The sequence below is a fragment of the Sus scrofa genome, chromosome 13 (assembly GCF_054392235.1).
Source record: "Sus scrofa isolate SSC_HxYL_T2T_F1_AM1 chromosome 13, Sscrofa_HxYL_maternal_Yorkshire_Landrace_v2.0, whole genome shotgun sequence".
Lineage (NCBI taxonomy): Eukaryota > Metazoa > Chordata > Mammalia > Artiodactyla > Suidae > Sus > Sus scrofa.
Genome location: NC_139395.1, coordinates 80,515,709 through 80,538,846, shown reverse-complemented (window position 1 = coordinate 80,538,846; position 23,138 = coordinate 80,515,709). Strand labels below are relative to the sequence as shown.

Below are 23,138 nucleotides of genomic sequence, written 5' to 3'. Positions count from 1 at the left end.
AAATGTGTTATATGAAAAAAAGAGAGAACCTATAAATTAGAAGGACACAAACTTATCAGTCAAGTGACTAGATGGACCTTATCTTGATCATATGGAATGGTTTAAATAAAATCCTGGGATGGAACATGATGGAAAATAGTATGAGAAAAAGAGTCCATTTTTCTATTCCTTCTATTTTGTTGTATTTGGAATTTTTCTTAATAGAAAAAGCAAATCTGTTATCTATCCCCTCCCTCAATACCAACTAAAAGGGAAAGAAAAAGTTATTCTAAAATTGTCCATGTGGGACATAGAGAACAGACTTGTGGTTGCCAAAGTTGGGGGAGCAAGAGAATGGGATGGACTGGGAGTTTGGAGTTGGCAGATGCAAACTATTACATTTAGCATGGACAAGCAATGAGGTCCAACTGTATAGCACAGGGAACTATATCCAGGCACTTATGAACTATAGAACATGACAGAAAATAATACGAGAAAAAGAACATACATATATGCATAACGGGTCACTTTGTTGTACAGCAGAAATGGACTGAACATTGTAAATAAACTATAATTACAAAATTAAAAAAATTAAGTTGTCCATGTAGAAATGAGAATTCAGAGAAGCCAAGAGAAAAATCCTAGCGGATAGAAGAATCAGAAGAGCTCTGGAAAAGAAAAGTGTGTTGCTATGGAGTGATGAAAAATTTCATGATCCTCTCTAATTAGGGTGAGCATATAATTTATGGTCCAAAGTGGGACATTTCTGAAGGAAAGGGATGCTATTACTAATTACTTGGTAGACATAAACCAGGACTATTGTACGGAAATCAAGACATAAGTTTCCTCTATCCATAAAAGATCAAATTTAAAATATCATTTTCACAAAAGATGTTCAACTCAATCCTTTGGGTAAGCTATTTTCCATAGAAATACAATCTTAATATTATTGAGTTCAGAAAAGCTAAGGCATTGTACATAAAAAATTACTTTTCATCTCTCTTGTCTGACATATTTATATCAAATGAGATATGTCTATCTCTCTTCTTGCTTAGTGTACCCTGCAAACCTCTAACCATTCCTTTTCATACCAACTATTCATAATAAACTATTAGAGGAAAGTTACACTTACCGAGAGCCTTGCTCTTCTAAAAATTCATGCCTTCCTATGGGCTTGCACACATGACCTAATCAGACTTCTACTCAATATATGAATGGATACCTTATTCCTAGCAACACTTCAATCTTAACAGCCTAGGGGTAAAGTAAGGAAGAGTAAACAAAAACGTTTTGATTAGGTCAACCAGCCTAGACTCCAAAGGAAGAGCCTTGGGGCTGGCATTTTTTTAACCTACTTGTTCTAAAGTAATACGGTTATAGTAACTGCAGACCTCCATACATGGTAACATAATTTTCACATTTTTAATTTTAAGTAAATATCTGGTTTTAGTATTGCTTATATAATGTTCCACCAACAGATGGCTATCTACTAAAATGTGAATATTTTATGCTATTTCATAGGTTTTAAAATATTGGGTAAATCTTTTCAATAAAAGCCTAAATATGAAAATATGTAACAAATTGGTACAATTTAGTCCCATCCTAAAACATACATGGATACCATGTCAAGCCACCTTTATTTTGTGCTATTACTAAGCTACAACATTAAGGTTCTAAAAGCTATAAATAAAACTAAATTTGTCTAGCAAGTACAAAAATAATAAAAAATGGACTTCAAAAATTTGGAGTTGCTGTTGTGATGCAACAGAACTGGTGGTGAACTGGGAACACTGAACACAGGTTTGATCCCTGGCCTGGCACAGTGGGTTAAGAATCTAGTGTTGCCTCAGCTGAGGCTTAGGTTGCAACTGTGGCTCAGATCTGATCCCTGGCCTAGGCACTCCATATGCTGTGGGGTGGACCAAAAATAAAAAAAAGTAAATGGGGCTTGTTTCTATAATTTCTTCAAATCTTTTTTTTTTTTTTAAAGTAATCTCACCTAATATTTATGAAGCTGTGGACATAAAGACATTTAACTTGCATGGCTATAGGAGTCTGCATCATAAATGGAGAAAATAGAAATTTATATATTCAGGGAATTGCCCATCATGGCTCAGTGGTTAGCAAACCTGACTAGCATCCATGAAGACACGAGTTTGATCCCTGGCCTTGCTCAGTGGGTTAAGGATCCGGCATTGCCATTAGCTGTGGTGTAGGTTGCAGATGTGGCTCAGATCCCATGTTGCTGTGGCTCTAGTGTAGGCTGGCGGCTATAGTTCCAACTGGACCCCTAGCCTGTGAACCTCCATATGCTGTGGGTGCAGCCCTAAAAAAACAAAAAGACCAAAAAAAAATTATGTATTCATACAACAATCTAATGCTACATTCAGCATGCCAATCAGTCACACTGCCTCAGAAGTTCTTCTCTTTGTTTTATTTTAGGAGATTAAATTCTTTAGAACTAAAATACAGTTTAAAAATGACCTTTAGACTCTATCACAAATGTTATCATAATAAACAATTATTTTTTAAATAACCTGATCTAACTGCGGCCCTTCTGTTTTTGTATAGTTTCTCTTACAGAATAAGTCAATTCTCAACAACCTACATTAATAAAGGAAAATGTAACATAAATGTAGAGGCAGTCTAAATGCCAACAGGTTCTTCCAGGTTCTTCCTAATAAACAAAACCATTCTTGGAAACCAAGAATGCCCAAATAGTTGGTTATTAACTACAGAACATCCTCCTTCATAGAGCTTTGAGAATACAAATTGTATATGTTGTGGTGTGCACAGAGGTTGGTGGAAGGAAATAGAAATTTTCAACACAGGTAAAACCCACAACTGGGCAGGAATAAAAAAACCCAAAACATGGAGATAGGGAGGAAAAGAAACAAAACCCCACCTAAAACAAAATGACAAACAATGGGTGCAAACATAAAACAATGAGATCCACCTGGACATACATTAAAATTAATAAGTTGACATCATTAAATATAGAACATCCTAACCAGATCATAATTTCTAAGAATTATAAAATAATCCTCTTACTACACTCAGCATACACTCATCCTATTAGAGTACTGGGTTTTTATCTTCACATTTCAGGAATGGGGAGGGAAAAATTTCAGCACCAGAAAACAATAAAAATGATAAAAAATAAAATGTCTTGTGGGGGAGTTGTGTGGGAAAAAGAAGGCTTGAAGAACATAATTTATGCAGTTGGAAGAAAGAACTCTGAGGAATGAAAAATCTATATTCAAACAATTAATTTCACCTCCACCGAGGCAAAGGGGCAAGCATACATATTTAATTTTTAACCTTATTTTATGTAACTATAAATATGAATTATATGAATTAGTAATTCCCAATTCAGATTGCAAATATTATCTATAGAAGACTCTCCCTTTTTTCAAGCCAGTAATACAGTGGCCATGTGGTGGTAAAAATGATTATGTGACGAACCAATGAAAAGTAAGTGTGCTTAAAACCTGTAAGGTTAACAACTGAAATGTTTTTTAGGAAACATTATAAGATACTAAAGTTATAAAATCTCTTTCACTACTGACTTTCAAAAATAGGACAAGTTAGCTCTATTTGTACATAAAAACAAACCCACAATCTAACTATAATAAAAATCATATTAGCCCAACCAATTTCCCCCTTTGTCCTACTTTCTTCTTTTGCTGGGGAGAGGTGTTATAGGATAATAATAGCAGGAAATAAGGTGGAACAGCTGCACAGGCAAGATGAGGTATAGTGCTATGTGTTTCACCTCCATTCTAGCCTACTGATGACCAGGTCTTATTGAAAATGAGATGAGTTGTTTGGGGAGCTAAAGCAGTTATTAAGACCTTCAGGATTAAAATGTGCCCCCACTTTCGCCAGGAACTTTTTAGGCCCATGGCAAGATTCAAGTAATTAGAGGACTAAAAGCCACAACAAAGAGATTTTTAATTAGTTGGGAACTATGTGTATGTGTGTACACGCTTATGTGTACAGGATGTTTACAGAACTAGCAATGTGGGTTTAAGTACATGCAGAGAAAACTGTCTGGAATGGAGGCCAGGGTTTGAACTAGATGGCTTCTATTTTAGTCTCACAAATCTATGGAAATAATCCATGTGAATGAATTATAAAGAGAAGAAATGACTATCCTAAGTATCTATAGGAATAAAAAACACAGCTCACTAAATTTCATGTTAATGTTGTTACTATTTTACAGATTTTTTTTAAAAACTTCTAATGGCAATGATAATTAGTCACTCAAATTTCCCTTTTCAGGTCAAAATATATCACACTGCCAAGACCACTGCACATAAAATTATAAATGTTAAGTAGGTAACACAGTTATGTTTCTTCTACAGAGGGAAATGACACAAAGCTTGGCTAGGTTTGTGTAGTATTACAATATGCATTAAAGGCAGCTTTTTTTTTTTTTTTTTTTTTTTTTTGGTTTTTTTTGTCTTTTTTGCCATTTCTTGGGCCGCTCCCACAGCTCCCACAGCATATGGAGATTCCCAGGCTAGGGATCCAATCTGAGCTGTAGCCACCGGCCTACGCCAGAGCCACAGCAACGTGGGATCCGAGCCACGTCTGCAACCTACACCACAGCTCACAGCAACACCGGACCCTTAACCCACTGAGCAAGGCCAGGGATCGAACCCGCAACCTCATGGTTCCTAGTCGGATTCATTAACCACTGAGCCACGAAGGGAACTCCTAAAGGCAGTTTTAAGTTATTCTATTAAGTTAAAACATCTTTTCTTTGCTATCAGCCACAAGCTCTGAATCCCTAAGTAAAAATCAGTACTCCAATTTCCTTTATTGTCTCCTGCAGTCTGGACAGAGGGAAAACTTTAAGGGCTGGTTTAAGAACATTACAATACAGGTGGTATCTAAATTCAAGCAACAGATGTACTCTTGGAAAACTGAGTTCAAGCCAATTATTTCTAAAAATCAAATTCTCTTAAATATGTTCAACATTTCAAAGAACCTCAGAATAAACTTTTTATAAACTAGGAATCCAATTGTAATCAAAATAATTGCTATCCAATTTAGGAATGCAATTCTTTAATATTTTGTTTTTTTACTAAGATGTGAGGAAAAATATATATGTATGTGTGACTGGGTCACCTTGCTGTACAGGAGAAAATTAACAGAACACTGTAAACCAGCTATAATGGAAAAAAATAAGAATAATTAAAAAAATAAAAATAAAAAGCAACACTAAAAAAAGGAAATGGCACACCTATTAGATATTCATTTTTAAACTATATTTACTATTCAGGACATTGATACTTTTAACATTTTAAATGAAAACTTCCTTAGGGGCTCAAACTTTAATGTATATTTTAAACTTTATTATTTTGCTTAACCAGAGAGATAATGAAAAATATCTTCCAACTCTGTGATTCATATTAATGCTAATAAACTAAATGCATCCATCCTACTTGGGAGGGAGAGCTGAGCATAAATGTAACAAACAAGGTTGTGCCTAATTTAAAAGGGGGTGGGTGGGTAATCTTCAAGGAATAGCAAGTTCTCCAGGAAGCAGGGATGAGACTGAAACTAAGTAGCCTTTCGGCAGTTAGCATTTTACTTGATGGCAACCCAACACATGAATGCTGGAGGGTTCTGCTGAAGGGTTCTCCGCATAATACTGATATAAAATGGAGCTCACAATATGCAACTATTTCACAAAGGGAAACAAATTATTCTATTTATTCCAGTCTAATCCTAATCCAAATAAGACAATGCACATTTTATTAAAATACAAGTTTTATTCAGACAGAAGATTCTGTTCTATCTTTTTTTAATGAGAATTCAGCTGTAAAACACTCTAGAACTGGTCTACTCAGGAAGTGATTTGTATTTAGGCGAGTAGAGGACATGAGATTTATTTTCTTTTAAACTATATAAAGCTCCAAATTTTTTTTTTTTTACTTTTCCTTGGAGGAGGGGATGAGCTCCTACCAGATAGTCAGGGATACACTAAATTGGGGGTTAACAGTATATGGCTGGCACAAATTCAATGCTTGAGTGGGAACTATAAATGACTTCTTTAATTGTATGCCAAACTGAATAATCTCCCAAGGAAAAGAATCTCCTTCTCCTGCCTTTCCTACCTCCTGCCCCTCCCCCACTAACACTGCCTCCCTGCTGTGCAAAGAGCCCTTTGTCCTGCCCTGCACTTATCTAGCTGTTTGGCCATATTGACAGGCCAACTAGAAGCATAATAAGGGAGTCAGTCTGACATAAGCAGCTGGCAATTTGAAACAAAAATCTTCCTTTTCTACTCAGACCAAATCCTGCTGCAGAGGTCTCAGGCTCCTCCCATGCTTCCATCTATTTTTCAAATAGTGCAGCAAGGAATCCTGCATTTTCCCTCAGTTAAGTAGCACATCAAAAACTTGATTCCCCAGATACAAACCAATTCAGTATAAAGTCCTATGTCTTCTGCTTTTTTTTTTTTGCGATTCTTAACATAGGCCAGTAAGTATCCTCAGCTCTAGGTATACGCACATGACTAACAGGCCAAAGAAATGATTCTTATTACTTCAATTTGCCATCAAACTCAGAATTCTCATACTTCAAGGAAGACAGAAGAGCACAGCAGATCAAATCGAAAGTCATATATACCAGGCAAAACAGGCCAATAGTCTTAGTGTTTTAAAAATACTAAGACATTATTCCAATAAGCAGAAAATTCCTTTTCGCTGTCTTTATATCAAAGATAGTAAACGTGACCCTTACATCTCTCTCCCTGAGGTATTCAGCAAACAAAATCAATATGATGGAAAAACTGAGTGAGGCAGGATGGGATTACAAATTCCTAGCTCAGGGAGGGCTCATACAAAGTAGACAGATTCTGCTTCATTGTTTCTTTATTATCTCTCATAGTTCTCTTAATAAAGTGTTTAAATATATCTGTCAGAATAAGAGAATTCTCTAAAGTGATGCTTTCCAATACCCCAAATTTATGGGGTATCTTTTACTCAATTTAGAATGAATATACAAAGGATACTTTTCATAAGACTCTGATTTGACAAAACATGTATTGAGAAATTAAAGAAGTGTTATTCTATCAACCTTTCATGAACTTCCCGGACTCCTTACCACAGGAGAAATCACTCACTGCATCAAGGGAAAGGTTAAAAATGCCATTTCACTACATATTTTGGAATTTTTGGCAATGAAGAAAGGTACGAATGAATCCCTGTTTACAACAGGTACTGTATACTTTTCTTCCAGTAAGTGCCTCTGAAAGGATGTTTTTAATCAAATTACAAATAACCACCAGCTGTATTAGTAAATATACATTTTCTCACACTTTTGCAGTCAAAAGTTCTGTTTTAAACAAAACATCCTTTTCAATGTTTTTAGTTATCAAACCTGAAACAATTTTTATAAAAAAATTCACTAGGCCTTTTAGTTTCAAGTAAAACTGAGTATCACCAGAGTTGAACCAAAAATTAGAAGAATTTTTTATTCTATTCATGATCCAATTTCTCAATGAGTTGTATCCAACAATCACTGACTGTCCTTAATTGTGGCCTAATGTAAGTTATTTGAATGTGAAGAGGATAAAGTAAAACTGGTTGTCTGCACATCTGCATTTTGTACTGAATTATTTTCGTGTCCAAAAGCAAAAAATGGAATACCCACGTTTCTCCAGAAAAGCCAAAATTAGTCCAGAAAATAAGTAAATTCCTGGACACAAAATACTATCAAAAGATATTAAAAATTTCAAGCATACTCATATAATTCCTATAAAAAGGCCCCTTATGCTTTTAAGGAAATGATTACATTAAGATCACAAGGGAGTTCCAAACAGGAAATACAAGTTAAAGCAATGATTTCTAAGGTAGCTTCCATATAATGCAATGACTTAAACTAAAAGACAAAACTGAATTATGTTAAACAGCCAGTATGAGCCAAAACTTATTTATCTGATACAACATCTTTTATTTTGGTAGTAATAAGAATTAGAGCCACCTAAAATATTATTCACTTAAAGTTCTGTTTCATTAGTCTGCTTTCATCACTGAGAAACAATACAAGCCACATTTGTGAATGACAAAACTCATTTCCATTCTTTTTGGTTCCCGCCACAAATGCCAAGAGTCATATCACACCTACTGTGTACATTTACACAAAACTGATCCTATCAAAATTCTCAAGGAAAAAATATACAGGATGCAAGAGTCTTAGGCATTTGTTAAGTATCATACGTAACTGATGTTGTACTAGAGTGATGGTTCTCCTTCAAGTACCTCCATACTCAACAAACTGTTCTGCTTAATCAGAGATCTTCCTAAAGTGTAGGAACTGTGGGGGAAGGGAGACCAAATAAGAGGCTCAGAGGCTGTCTTCTCAAGTATTCTGAACACTGCATTTATTTGATTTCTGATTATTACTTCTAGTCTGCCCTATATTTCAGATGGATCATGGCCAAACATACACATCCTTGTGATCTTAGAAGACTATATATTCAACACATATTATAATGAATCAATATTATAGTTCAAATTCTAAAGAAATAATCTAATCTGGGGAGGTCTATTACTAATAAAGAAAATAAGAGGAAATACCTGATATTTATATTTAGAAATCATTCCAAAAAGGATAGTTCTTTTAAGAGTTTAAGATTTCCAAATGAGTAAAACGTTTGGCAAAACATCTGTTCAATAAGGTTACATATGGTCTCACAACAGGAAGGAAGGGGACAAACAATGAAGTATTAAAATTAACTTAACAATTAAAGAGATAGAGAAAAGCAAGTCAGTTGCAGAAAAATAAACTGATGTTTTCCCCATTCTGGTTCTCAGGAAGATCCTTAAATTCTTACTACTTTGGTTTTAAATGGATTGAAAAATTAAAACTCGAATGGAACTTTGAGTCCTAGCCAAGCAAAATCCCTAGATACAAATAAAAAATTTGCCAAAAAAATCCCCAAAAACCAAACAAAAAAGAAAAGTCTTTAACTATGATCCAGTTTCCAGATGCTAAATATCCATAAATGGGTAGAAGGTTATGAATTGCTAATTCTCATCTCCCCACCAATAAAACGCAAACCAGCTCAGCAGTGAAAATTCCCAGGAAACCAAGGCTTCTTCTTAGTCCTAAAGCAGCCATTGCCTAAGTGCAGCTCCCTGCAGCCAACAGCATTAATGGACGCTGCACTGCTGTCCTTCCCTGGAGACAGCAGCCAGCACTACTCAAGCTTCTCACGTAGCAACCACAGCTCCAGAGCCAGCAGCTGCTCCTGCCTTGCATACTCACCCCTGTGATCTAACCCAAAGGAACAACCTTCTCCTTACCCCACCCCCACTCCTTACACATTTTGGGGGGGGGGACCAGTGCCTCATGCCAGAAGGGTTGGAATTATGTCTTTAGAAGAAAAAACAATCCTAAGGTCACCCTTTTAGTTTTAAATAAAGCTTTTTATTAGAAAAATCAACACTTACCAAATTCAAAATATCCATTTTAATAAGCCAGCAATTTAAGAGTGAAGATTAAGCTTTAGTCTTCAAAAAGCCAATTTGCCAAATGCTCTCCTTACAGACAAATATAAAATTTCAACTAAGGACAGAGGCTTGTGTCATGTCCTACCAAAGGACACAACTCATTTTCCTATACATAATGACAGCGTGAGTAAACCTTAAAGACTTTAATCCCATAATAGGTTAGAATTTTTGGTTATAACAGAAAACTAATGATCCGCCTGAGAAAACTGGTAGGAATCCAATAAAAAAATTACCTCTGTCCTCCAAGCAGCCCAGAAACCTCTGATAATGTGAATATTCTCTGCTTTAGTACTAGCTCAGATTCCACACATCTAAAATTATCACTTACAATTTTTCTCTGAGTGACCTAAAAACATTAATGATATAAAACTAATCAAGAAATTTTTCCCAAATAGGGGGTACACATTCTCCTGAAGAGCTCAGAATACTCAACTCAGCTGGATCCTACTCAAAGTATTGCTAAATAACATCTGCCCAACAATAAAAAAAATGTAAATATGACCTTGGTCACAAATATGTCATTTAAATGCAACTTGTTTAATAAAATGACAAAGGAAATTAGCAGAGAACCTGGGGATTCTTTCAGTACTATGAGCATGGGGAAAACTAGAAAAATGAACTAAGTATAGACAAAGCCCAATGGAACCCAGAGGTCTGGGCAAAAAATGACTTGGTGGTGAACACATTGCACAAGTAACATGAGAAAGCAGAAAATGCAGGTCATACACGCACCCCTGACCCAGACCAGCAGAGCTGGCTGCAGCATCAATATCCAAGGGAAAGACCAGTTATTCTCAAGAAGTGAGACAAGCAAAGAGCTCTATAGAATAAATTAGCATAGAAGGGGCTTTCCCAACAGTTAAACTTTCCCTGTCACGCGATTCACCTACTTAAAAACCAGGGCTTTTTCTCACCACCATTCACTTCGCATCCCTGGCTTCCACGCAGAGGGAAAGGCAATTAATAGAGGCTACATTTTTCTGCCTTTAAAGATATTCTCAAATGATCTCTCTCCACGCCCAAGACAGGGAAAACGACACAATCTGGCTCAACTCCAAGCTAGAACCCTACAAATTCAGTGGGGCCATTTCAGAGATACTGGGGCATACGCCACTGAGAGCCCAAGAATGTGAGGTGGGGGTGGCGAAGCCCAACGTCTTTAGTGTGGGAAAGGAAGCAATCATCTGCAATAGGGACCCTAGGACGAGAGGAAAAGCGTCCAGGAACATTCTTGGAGGGGGGAGATCGAGGGCCCCAGAGCGACCAGAGTTGTCACAAGGCCGCGCGAACGGGGGTGGGGGTGGGGTTTGGGGAGGGGAAAAAAAAGTGTGCTGTGTATTTTGAGGAGGGCGGCGAGAGGCCTATTCTCAAGTAAAAGGTAAACGTGGAGTAGGCAGTTCACAGGAAAAGGGGTGAAGAGGCGTGGGGGGAGGGGAAACGTCCTGACCCAGGAAAGACATGAAAAGGGTAGTGGGGTCGACTAGATTAAGGAGGGGGCCTCTCCGCCTGGGAAAGAGGGGTACAGTGGTGTGGGGGGGCGAGGGGGGATGGGAAGGGGCAGCATCCTCCTGCTGAGAGCCGGGGGAGGGCCAGGCCCACGTCCCGAGAGCAAGCGCGAGGAGACGGAGGAGGTGACCCTTCCCTCCCCCGGGGCCCGGTGGTGAGGGGAGGTCTCTCTTTTCTGTCGCACCCTTACCTTGTCCCAGGCCTGGGCCCGGGCTGCGGCGCACGGCACTCCCGGTAGGCAGCAGGACTCGAGTTAGGCCCAGCGCGGCGCCACGGCGTTTCCTGGCCGGGAATGGCCCGTGCCCGTGAGGTGGGGGTGGGGGGCAAAAAGGCGGAGCGAGCCAAAGGCGGTGAGGGGGGAGGGCCAGGGAAGGAGGGGGGGGCCGGCACTACTGTGTTGGCGGACTGGCGGGACTGGGGCTGCGTGAGTCTCTGAGCGCAGGCGGGCGGCGGCCGCCCCTCCCCCGGCGGCGGCGGCGGCGGCGGCGGCGGCGGCAGCAGCTCACTCAGCCCGCTGCCCGAGCGGAAACGCCACTGACCGCACGGGGATTCCCAGCGCCGGCGCCAGGGGCACCCGGGACACGCCCCCTCCCGCCGCGCCATTGGCCCCTCCGCCCACCGTCTCGCACCCATTGGCCAGCTCCCCGCCAATCAGCGGAAGCCGCCGGGGCCGCCTAGAGAAGAGGCTGTGCTCTGGGGCTCCGGCTCCTCAGAGAGCCTCGGCTAGGTAGGGGAGCGGGACTCTGGTTTGGGGGAGGGCCGGCGGTTTGGCGGGGGATGGGTGCTTGAGGTGGTCTGACCGGTAGCGGGGGTCGCCTTCCCTAGCGGGAAGTCGGGAGCATATCGTTTGTTACGCTGGAAGGGGAAGAGGTGGTGAGAGGCAGGCGGGAGTGCGGCCCGCCCTGCGGCAACCGGAGGGGGAGGGAGAAGGGAGCGGAAAAGCCTGGAATACGGACGGAGCCATTGCTCCCGCAGAGGGAGGAGCGCTTCCTGCTCTTCTCTTGTCACTGATTGGCCGCTTCTCCTCCCGCCGTGTGTGAAAACACAAATGGCGTGTTTTGGTTGGAGTAAAGCTCCTGTCAGTTACAGCCTCGGGAGTGCGCAGCCTCCCAGGAACTCTCGCATTGCCCCCTGGGTGGGTAGGTAGGTGGGGTGGAGAGAGCTGCACAGGAGGGCGCTGTCGGCCTCCTGCGGGGGGAGGGGAGGGTCAGTGAAAGTGGCTCCCGCGCGGGCGTCCTGCCACCCTCCCCTCCGGGGGAGTCGGTTTACCCGCCGCCTGCTCGGCTTTGGTATCTGATTGGCTGCTGAAGTCCTGGGAACGGCCCCTTGTTATTGGCTTGGGTCCCAAATGAGCGAAACCACTACGCGAGTCGGCAGGGAGGCGGTCTTTGGTACGGCCCTCCCCGAGGCCAGCGCCGCAGTGTCTGGCCCCTCGCCCCTGCGCAACGTGGCAGGAAGCGCGCGCAGGAGGCGGGGGCGGGCTGCCGGGCCGAGGCTTCTGGGTGGTGGTGACTGCGGCTCCGCCCTGGGCGTCCGCCGCCTGAAGGACGAGACTAGCTCTACCTGCTCTCGGACCCGTGGGGGTGGGGGGTGGAGGAAGGAGTGGGGGGTCGGTCCTGCTGGCTTGTGGGTGGGAGGCGCATGTTCTCCAAAAACCCGCGCGAGCTGCAATCCTGAGGGAGCTGCAGTGGAGGAGGCGGAGAGAAGGCCGCACCCTTCTCCGCAGGGGGAGGGGAGTGCCGCAATACCTTTATGGGAGTTCTCTGCTGCCTCCTTTTCCTAAGGACCGCCCTGGGCCTAGAAAAATCCCTCCCTCCCCCGCGATCTCGTCATCGCCTCCATGTCAGTTTGCTCCTTCTCGATTATGGGCGGGATTCTTTTGCCCTGGCTTAACCTGATTCTTGGGCGTTGTCCTGCAGGGGATTGAGCAGGTGTACGAGGACGAGCCCAATTTCTCTATATTCCCACAGTCTTGAGTTTGTGTCACAAAATAATTATAGTGGGGTGGAGATGGGAAATGAGTCCAGGCAACACCTAAGCCTGATTTTATGCATTGAGACTGCGTGTTATTACTAAAGATCTTTGTGTCGCAATTTCCTGATGAAGGGAGATAGGTTAAAAAGCACGGATCTACTGAGTTTTACAGTCATCCCATTTGTAGACTTTTGCTACACCACCAAAGTATAGCATCTGAGATTAAATATTAATCTCCAAACCTTAGGCCCCCTCACTTGCATCCTTACGGTCAGATAACTCTCACTCATACTTTAAGCCCATTTTGTTTGTTGTACTTGCTCATCCAGTCCCAGACATAGCATTGGCTTTCTCCTCACCTGTTTTAGGTAGCCAGCAAGTCATGAAATCAGATAAGTTCCACCACCAATTAACACTACCCATCTTGAGCATAGGCCCAACAGTGCATTTATTCCTCATTTACTGATGTTCGTGAATATTTACCTTGATTTTCATTTTTTTCTTTTTCTTAAGCTGGGATTTTACTCCTGACCCTATTCACAGTCAGATGATCTTGACTACCACTGCGATTGGACCTGAGGTTCAGCAATACTCCCCTTTATGTCTTTTGAATACTTTTCAATAAATCTGTTTGTATTTTCATTAGTTAGTAACTGAGCTCAGTTGCCGTAATGCTAATAGCTTCCAAACTAGTGTCTCTGTCTCCAGTATCTGATAAATCTTAGGTGTTGCTGGGACAGTTGTCCTAAAATTAAGATAAAGCATGAAAATAACTGACACAACTCCATTACTGGCTCCTAACTACTTAAACAATGCATTCTATCTTCACAAATGTGAAAAAGGAGTTCCCTCAGTGGACTAACCTTATCTTTTCTCAACACCTTTTTCTTTGCACAATTTTCCACACATGCCTACAAAAAGTACTTTTCTGCTCAAGTCACACTGAGTTGATTGCTATTTACCAAAATCAAAGTAACATTATCAGATCTCTGTAGGGTGGTTCCCTCTGGAATGCTACCCTCCATAGTCCTTACCCTTCAAGTAAAGAGCATGAAGACTGAAATATCTCCTCTGTGATCTGTCATCCTTTAAGCCAGAATCCCCCATAAAAAAGTTAGTATTGCTTTCTCCTGATCCCATAGCAGGTTGAATCATAGCACTTATCAGGTTGTTGTCATTGCTTGCTTAAATTCTCCTAACTATTTGGAGCTTCTTGAGGGCACAGGTTCTTGTTGAGTCTTGTACCTAAGCACCTAGTATAGTCCTTGATGTCTAGCCAACCCTAAATAAAATGCAGTGAGTGACATGTAGATGTCTTTATAAGGTTTGATAGGTTGGTCTCTCAAATAGTTCTTTTGTATGTTTGGTAGTGCTCTAGATTAGCACTGGCCAGTATAACTCTGATGATGGAAATGTTCTATAGCTATGCTGTCTAATATGGTAGTCACTACTAACATATGTTACTGTTGAGCCTTGGAAGTATGGCTTTTGTGACAAAACTGAATTTTTCATGCTATGTAATTTAAGTCTAAATTGCTACTGTGTACATTGTGGCTGTAGCCACAAATTTGTGCTGTGGATTGCAGAATAATTAATATGGACATTGATAATTTTCTTTTCATACTAAGCAGTAAGGAAAGAAAAGTTGAAACTCTGTGGTCCATTTAGGTTATATGTGTATTTGTACTTGATTGGTTTGTTTGAATACCTATTTCTATACTTTAGCTGAGAGCTAAAGCCAACAAACCAGTACTGTAGATAACCTGCTTTGGACAACAATGTGTTGACTAGTTGGATTTCACCAAAGAATGCCTAATAAATTTTAAGAAAATGAGATTTCATTAAACCATAATACTGACATAAGTTTAGGGAAGAATCAGACTATATCTGGTGTTTGTGAAACTACCCCTGAATTTCAGTCCTACAAAGTTTTCAGTTTTGGAAAAACTTTCATCAGAGAGGGCACTAAGTTACAGGAAGCCATCACAAAGTAAGTTTTCATCTGATGAATTATAAATTTAAGATATATTTTAATACCAAAATTCTTTATGGTTTATGTGCTAACTTAAAATTTCTCCTTAAAATATGAGAACTAAGTACACAATTGTACTTGGCTGTTTAATGCGGATTCCCAGTCCCTCACACAGAGATTCTCAATTAAGATTGGAGAGCAGGGGTTACTAGAATTCTTTTTCAGGTTCCTTATATGCTTCTGATTTGGTGGCCTAGAAATCACAATGCTAGTGCAGCCCTCATGGGGCTACAGTATACGTATCTGAAACATGATTACATCAGGGAAACTGTATGTCTAATCTACTTTGTCCCTAAAGGAAGCATTTTGAAAGGCAGAAAGTAATATGTGATAGTTTTTGAAACTTGTAGGTCACATTGTTTTTAAAAGGGATCCAAGTAAGTTTTTTTTTCTTTTGAGGGCTACACCTGTGGCACATGGAGGTTCCCAGGCTAGGGGTTAAATCAGAACTGCAGCTGCCAGCCTATGCCAGAGCCACAGCAATGCCAGATCTGAGCTGTGTCTGCAACTGTGTAGCTCACAGCAACGCTGGATCCTTAACCCAATGAGCAAGGCCAGAGATTGAACCTACAACCTCGTGGTTCCTAGTTAGATTTGTTTCCGCTGTGCCACGATGGGAACTCCAAGTAATTTTTTTTTGAGCAAGGAAGTTACCTTTTTTGTCTGTTTTCCCACTAAATGCATTCCTCAAGGATTCCCAGTTTGTTCTTGATTCCTCAGTGCCTTAACACAGACCTGGGTTCTCAGTAAATGTTGATTTTATTGATTTATATGTGAAATTGTTTTTCAAATAATAGTTTTTAAGTCCATAGAAACAATGCTTCTTTTATGGAGATACTTTAGGATCATACTTGTAACCCAAGTTGCCTAATACTCTGTTCATAAAGAAAACTCATGCCTCATGGTCTCTGAATAATACATCTGTCTACCATTGAGCTCTTCCTTGGGTTTCCTGTGCAAACCATTGCACTTATCCTCTTCCTGTGCTATACTTCCTCAGGCTTTATTACAGTTTTTAAAATAAACCAACTATCTATCTCTCTTTGAAGTAGAGCCATAATAATTGCATGAGAACACTGAAGGTTTTTAGGCTTTAATTTTTTCTTTTTTTTTAAGATATTCAAAATTTGGAGTTCTTGTTGTGGCGCAGTGGTTAACGAACCCAACTAGGAACCATGACGCTGCAGGTTCGGTCCCTGGCCTCGCTCAGTGGGTTAAGGATCCAGCGTTGCCATGAGCTGTGGTATAGGTCCATATGTGGCTCGGATCCTGCATTGCTGTGGCTGTGGCAGCAGCCACAGGTACGATTAGACCCCTAGCCTGGGACCCTCCATATGCTGTGGGCGCGGTCCTAGAAAAGAAAAAAAAAAAGAAAAGAAAAGAAAGATATACAAAATTTGAACTACGCATTGTTTCTCTTAACAGTTGTTATGTATGGAGGAGGTTTGTTATAATTACAGTTTACAACTCTTAATCCAGAATATGTTAGGGATCCACATTCCCAGGGTAAGACTAGTTTGTTTTAGGCCAGACTTAATTGTACAGCCCATTGTCCAGCCACATACTCAGGAGTCTCATACTTTGCAGGCTAAAAATTCTTGATTTTGTTACCTAGTAGTGTACTGTTCATGTTGGGGAACTTTTTTCTCCAGAAAAGTTTATTATCCATTATCCTGCCTCCTTTTTATTTTCATTTATTTATTTATTTATTTTTGCTTTTTTAGGGCCACACTTGTGGCATATGGAAATTCCTGGGCTAGGGGTCAAATCAGGGCTTCAGCTGCTGGCCTATGCCACAACAACACGGGATCAGAGCTGCATCTGCAATCTATACCACAGCTTTTGGCAACCCCGTATCCTTAACCCAATGAATACTAGTTGGGTTCTTAACCCGCTAAGCCATAATTGGAACTCCCATGATCCCCATTCTTGATGAAGTGGGTGAGAAACTGGTTTATTAAAGAACTATTAATAGCATGGAATGAAATATTTAGGTCTGTTTTATCTAGGCCAGAGTCAAACTTGATGACTTATTACTGGTGTCATGGTGTATACCTTTCTTGCTGACTAGAGACTATTTCTGCCTCTCTGATTGTATCTCAAAGTCATGGTTGCATTTAATCCTACTTTTCCAGCCTTTTCCCCCAGATATTTAGTTTGTACTGGTACTTAGTCACCCTTTGTTTTCTAGGTTTGTTTGTTTTTTTTTTTTTTAAACATGTTTGTGATTGGCTTTTCCTGCTGACAACAGTAACACATTTTCTCAGCACATTTATAGAATTCGTTATTTTACTAGCTAACTAACCCCACCCTCTAGTGTAGGGACAGTGGTTTTTTCTTTTTATTAACCTTTGGTTAAAATCCCACCCCAGACTTTTTATTACAAGTAATAGCAATTTACCCTAGTGCATACCATAGGCAAAAGCTAATGGAAATGTAGGTTAGAAGAAATGAACTAATATTCGTTGAGTGACAGTTCTGTACCAGTTAGTATGGCAGACTTGCCAGTGAGTTTAGTGTGGTTCTGATGTATAAAACTTCATCTTACAGAGTGTGAAACTAAAGCTCAGTGAGGTTTAATAATTCTCCTGTAAACACAGCAATTAGGAGCTACAGATTCAAAATTCTAATCTGACTTACCTAGTCGGTATCCCTTACTTAGCTTAGGGTACCATGTTTCTCTATAGAAACAGTCTTTTAGGAAATTTAATCTGGCTACAGATACAGGATGGGTTGTAGGGTTGAAGGCAGAGAGACCAAACTTAGGAGATTCTTTTACAGTAGTCCTGACAGGAAGCGATGGGGTCTGTTATACAATGATGGCAATCAAAATGGAAAGGAAGTTAAAGGACTCTGAACACCAGTCACTGAAAAGAATGGTCTCAACACATCACTTTTCAAGGAAGCCTTCCTTGATGCCCTTAACTCCACGATATTGGATTCCCCACTTGAAAGCTGTCATAGCACTTCTCACAACTGTATTAGATTAGTAAGTGGGGGAATTTTTTTTTTGCTTTTTAAGGTTGCTCCTTGAGGGGATGATGGTGCTTATATTCCTGTTGTCTAATCATAGGGAGGTCTTCAGGTCAAAACTATTTTCATAGGAATTCTCTGGTGGCCTATGGGTTAAGGATTTGGCATTGTCACTGCTGTGGGTGTGGCCAGAGCCCATTTTTTTTTCTCACAGGTGTGTAGGGGCTATGTGAATTTTCCAGAATTTCCCAAGGTTGTAGGTTTATGTTTTGTAACTTTAGAAATTAACTTTCTTTAGGTTATACCTCTAAAATCCCACCAACCTTCAGAATTATGTAATTGCTACTACAAAACTCTGTAGTTAAATACATTCTGTGGTCTTGTTATGAAATAAAGTTTTAAATATTTTCTCACAACTTATTAACTTTTAAATTTAATTACAACTTGTTTTAGAATTTTGGGGGGGGGGGCTTCCTCAAGGTATATGGTGTTCTGGGCCAGGGATCAGATGTGAGCCACTGTTTGACCTACACTGCAGCTATGGCAACGCTGGATCCTTTAATCCCTTGTGTGGTGCCAGGGACTGAACCTGCGTTCTGGCACTGCAGAGAGAGATGCTGCTGATCTTACTCAGCCACAGCAGGAACCCCTAGGATTTAATAATTTATTCAAAATAAACCAATTTTTCTTATTATATAAATACTATATATAGATACTATAAGTAATATTTTTTAAGAATAGATCATTGGCTTAAAAAATGACATGTTCAGCCCACAACTACACCATCTATGTTTAAAAATGCTAAGAAGATGAAGTTAATAGAAACTATAAGGAAAACCTACTGAAGTATCTTAAATGATAAATTATATAACATATGGCTGGCAGATCATACATATTAGTGGAGAAACTTTACAAAAAGCCATAAACAGCTGATGCTCTTGAATGATGAAAAGTAAAAATTCATGGTAGTGCTGCTTTATAACAATATAGTAACTTGTTAAGATTTATGCTCAGACATGAAGTCTGTTAATACCACATTGGTAGCACTGTATGTGTGCCTCACAATAGATGAGTTTTCAAACATGGTTGGGCTTGTTATGTTGCTTTTACCTGTCTGGCATTAGCAGCTAGTCAGACTCTTAACATGAAGTGCGACAAACACAACATGTCCTATTAAATAACTTTAAAATCTTAACGGTTTATCCTGACCTTTTCACTAATGGTGAAACGCAAACGTGGGTAAAACTGCCAGGACTTGGCAGAAAGAAAGACAGTGGCACAAAACTAGCAGTCATTTTCTGCCATCCATTTGCAGAATAGGGGGTGGCAGTTTCACTTAAAGAATGTCCTTGTGTGGGAGTTCCCGTCGTGGTTCAGTGGTTAATGAATCCGACTAGGTACCGTGAGGTTGCAGGTTTGATCCCTGGCCTTGCTCAGTGGGTTAAGGATCCCGAGTTGCTGTGGCTCTGGCGTAGGCCGGTGGCTACGGCTCCAATTCAGCCCCTAGCCTGGGAACCTCCATATTGCTGAGGGAGTGGCCCAAGAAATGGCAAAAGGAAAAAAAAAAAGTCCTTGTGAAAACAAATTATTTGATTAAATCTGGACCGTGAGTACATAATACACATATGGGTGATGAAATGGAAAGTTTGTGGTACTTCATATGCTAAAAAGTATAATGGTTGTCTCAGGAAAAAACATTCAAGACAGTTGAGTTGCAAGCTGATTTAGCTCCTATTTTCTTGGAATACTAATTTTACTTGAAAGATTGACTGTCAAATTTTGATTGTCACAGTTGGATATTTGGCAGACATTTTTTCAAATACGAAGGAAGTTAGCCTTTCAAGGAAAACTGACAGCAGTTGTTGTCAATGATAAAATTCAAACTTGGAAGTGAAAATACAGAATTCTGGGGAAACATCTATTAGCAAGAGGCTGACTATCAGTACTGTCCCTAGTGTTTTTTTTTTTTTAAATAAGTGAGAATGTTAGTATAACATTAGATAATGCATAACGATGTGGGCCAAAATTTGGAAGTTTTTTTTTTTTTTTTTTTTGTCTCTTTAGGGCCACACCTGTGGCAATATGGAGGTTCCCACAGTAGGGATCTAATTGGAGCTATAACTGCCAGCTAGAGCCACAGCAACGCCAGATCCGAGCCACGGCTGTGACCTATACCACAGCTCACGGCAACACTGGATCCTTAACCCAGTGAGCGAGGCCAGGGATCGAACCCGCAACCTCATGGTTCCTAGTTGGATTCGTTTCTGCTGCGCCATGCTGGGAACTCCCAAATTTGGAAGATTTATACAATTGACTTAACCAATATTTTCCATATGATCAATATATAAAATTACAAAAAATTCTAAGTAACATAACCAACTTTGAATACAGAAGATAAAAATCCAGCTGCCTTGAGAGTTCTCATTGTGGCGCAGTGGTTGACAAATCCGACTAGGAACCATGAGGTTGCGGGTTCGATCCCTGGCCTCGCTCAGTGGATTAAGGATCTGGTGTTGCCGTGAGCTATGGTGTAGGTGGCAGACGTGGCTCGGATCCTACGTTGCTGTGGCTGTGGTGTAGGCCGATGGCTACAGCTCCGATTAGACCCCCAGCCTGGGAACCCCCATATGCTGTGGGAAGCAGCCCTAGAAAAGGCAAAAAGACAAAACTAAATTTAAAAAATAAAATAAAAAATTTTTTAAGTATTTTTTTTAATTTTTTTTTTTTATTTTTTAGTCTTTTTAGGGCCGTACGCATATGGAGGTTCCCAGGCTAGGGGTCGAATCAGAGCTGTAGCCACTGGCCTATGCCACAGCCATAGCACACCATATCCAAGCTCTGATTCGACCCCTAGCCTGGGAACCTCCATATGCCGCGGGAAGCGGCCCTAGAAAAGACAAAAAAAAAAAAAAAAAAAATCCAGCTGTTTTGTACTTAGGCATTATATTAAGGCGGACTGAATTGCAGAAATATAAAACGTCACTCTTATTTGAAAAATACAGTTACTTCCGTGAAAATGTTAATGTGATTTATTTGTCACTATGTTTTTTTCCCCTCAGTTTTAATTTCTAGTATGGTAAAATACTGGTAAACAAAGCATTTGGGACCCTCAGCTTTTAATAATGTGAAGATATCCTGAGACCAAGAAGTTGGAGGAAGCTGCTAAGCATAGTGAGTATACATGGTAAACACTCAAATGCCTGTTGAATAGCTGGATGTAGTGAAAAATGACTCCAGGTATTAAGCCTGGATTACTGGGAGGGTGGGCATGCCAGGACAGGGAGCAGATTTTAATGGAGAAAGATAGGTTCAAGTTGAGTTTTAAGTAGGACAGGCAGGGGTAATCACAGGAGGCAGCTGGAAATTCAGAATTTGGGCTTGAGAAAACTAAAATACCATGTTTTCCTTTCCAGTGAAAATTGCTTTCATCATAGACTATATGATTGAATAGCTACAATCCCACAGCTGATTAGCATACATGTTTGCCTTGGGGCAGAAGTATGAGGGTGACAAAGCAGGCTTCTCATAAGCAATGGTAAATTTTTTCACATTGTGCACATTAAAAAATGCAGTATAGGAGAGAGCTGTCTATATGGTGTTCCTCTTCAACTTAAAAATAAATAAATAACCAAGGTACAGTATTTCAATTTTTTTTGTGTGTCCTAGAATTTTCAAACTTTCATCATATTCCCACATAATACCTCATCTGAACTTCATGGAAAGGGCTACTTTTTCTATGCCTAGCTCAGTAGTATTAAGGCCTTTTGGGCTTTATTGTAATTTATGTACTTTACAGATTTAAACCCCTGCCCCCGGCTGCGCCCATGGCATGTGGAAATTCCTGAGCTGGGGATTAGAACCTATGCCACAATTGTAGCCTGCACCACAGCTGTGGCAAGGCCACATCCTTAACCTGCTATGCCAAGGGAGCTTCCAATATAAAACTTTTAAACCACCTCCTTTTTTTCAGTCTTAGTCTTATCCTTTGGCACTTGCAATGGAGACCTGAGTGCATCTGGCATTGATACAGAACCTCTAAAGTTTTCTGAAAGTCTTGTTACAATGTTTAAAAATGTTTCCCTCTCTAGGCACTAGTACACTGACAGTCACTGGAAGATAAATGACTTTCCTTTCATTAAAATTATATTTGTCTCAGTGTCTTTTTTTCCCCCCTCTAAAATATATTGAATGTCTGGTCCATAACTCAGTCATTTTGTGTCCAGATTATTTTATTTATTTTAATGGCCACACCCCTGGCATATGGAAGTTCCTGGGCCAGGGACTGAATCCCAGCTGCAGCTGCAGCAATGCTGGATCCTTTTAACCCACTACACAGGGCTGGTGATTGAACCCATGCCTTTGCAGCAACCTGAGCTGCTGTGGATGGATTCTAACCCACTGTGCCATGGCAGGAATTGTGTGTTCAGATTATTAAAATTATCTTAACCATCTTTTTATAATCCCATGATGCAGGAAGCCCACTTCAGAAGTTAACCAAGGTCACACAACTGGTAGGTACCTGGCAGTATCGTATAGAATCTCAGTTTTTCTGAATCCTCATATAATGCATTTTCTGTCAACAGATAACAAAATATTGGGGTGGGGGGAGATGGCAAATTTTTGCAGACATTGTTCACTACATACTTAATTTGAAATCAATCTGTTCATGTTTTTGGGCCTTTAGCTATGATGGACCAAGCATAAAAAACAGCCATTATGCAAAAATATCCATTTGTTCAACCAATATTAAATACTCATGATAGGTTTTTTTTTCTTTTTTCTTTTTTTTTTTTTTTTTTTTTTTTTTTTTTTTTTTGTCTTTTTGCCATTTCTTGGGCCGCTCCTGCGGCATATGAAGGTTCCCAGGCTAGGGGTTGAATCAGAGCTGTAGCCATCGGCCTACGCCAGAACCACAGCAACTCGGGATCCGAGCCGTGTCTGCAACCTACACCACAGCTCAGGGCAATGCCAGATCCTTAACCCACTGAGCAAGATCAGGGATTGAACCCGCAACCTCATTGTTCCTCGTCGGATTTGCTAACCTCTGAGCCGTGACAGGAACTCCGCTGGTAGGTACTTTTTATCAGGTAAACAGTGGAGAAAACAGATAAGGTCCTTGAACTTTTCCAGTTCTGTGTTCTGGT

General features: G+C 40.4%; 2 protein-coding genes and 1 long non-coding RNA gene across 59 annotated transcripts in view; 1 reads left to right on the top strand and 2 right to left on the bottom strand.

The window, feature by feature from the left end:
- Positions 1 to 11,545, bottom strand: part of SETD5 (SET domain containing 5) — a 94,278-nt gene extending 82,733 nt beyond the window's left edge. For all 50 annotated transcript variants that reach the window (XM_084989265.1, XM_084989272.1, XM_084989300.1 and 47 more), the window contains exon 1: positions 11,206 to 11,545. The gene's annotated coding sequence lies outside the window, so the exon portion shown is untranslated. The remainder of the gene's footprint in view (positions 1 to 11,205) is intronic.
- The window catches only part of SRGAP3 (SLIT-ROBO Rho GTPase activating protein 3), a 393,430-nt gene continuing 381,779 nt past the window's right edge, over positions 11,488 to 23,138 (top strand). For 3 of the 8 annotated variants that reach the window (XM_084989320.1, XM_084989337.1, XM_084989362.1), the window contains exons 1-2: positions 11,672 to 11,742; positions 21,054 to 21,165. The gene's annotated coding sequence lies outside the window, so the exon portion shown is untranslated. Of the gene's footprint in view, positions 11,743 to 21,053; positions 21,166 to 23,138 lie in introns of all 8 variants that reach the window. The other 5 variants (XM_084989353.1, XM_084989346.1, XM_084989335.1 and 2 more) reach the window with 2 other exon arrangements.
- Positions 13,484 to 19,562, bottom strand: LOC146397421 (uncharacterized). The gene is made up of 2 exons (XR_014823745.1): positions 16,335 to 19,562; positions 13,484 to 15,422 (listed from the first exon to the last, which is right to left on the bottom strand). It is a non-coding gene; the product is annotated as an uncharacterized LOC146397421 (long non-coding RNA).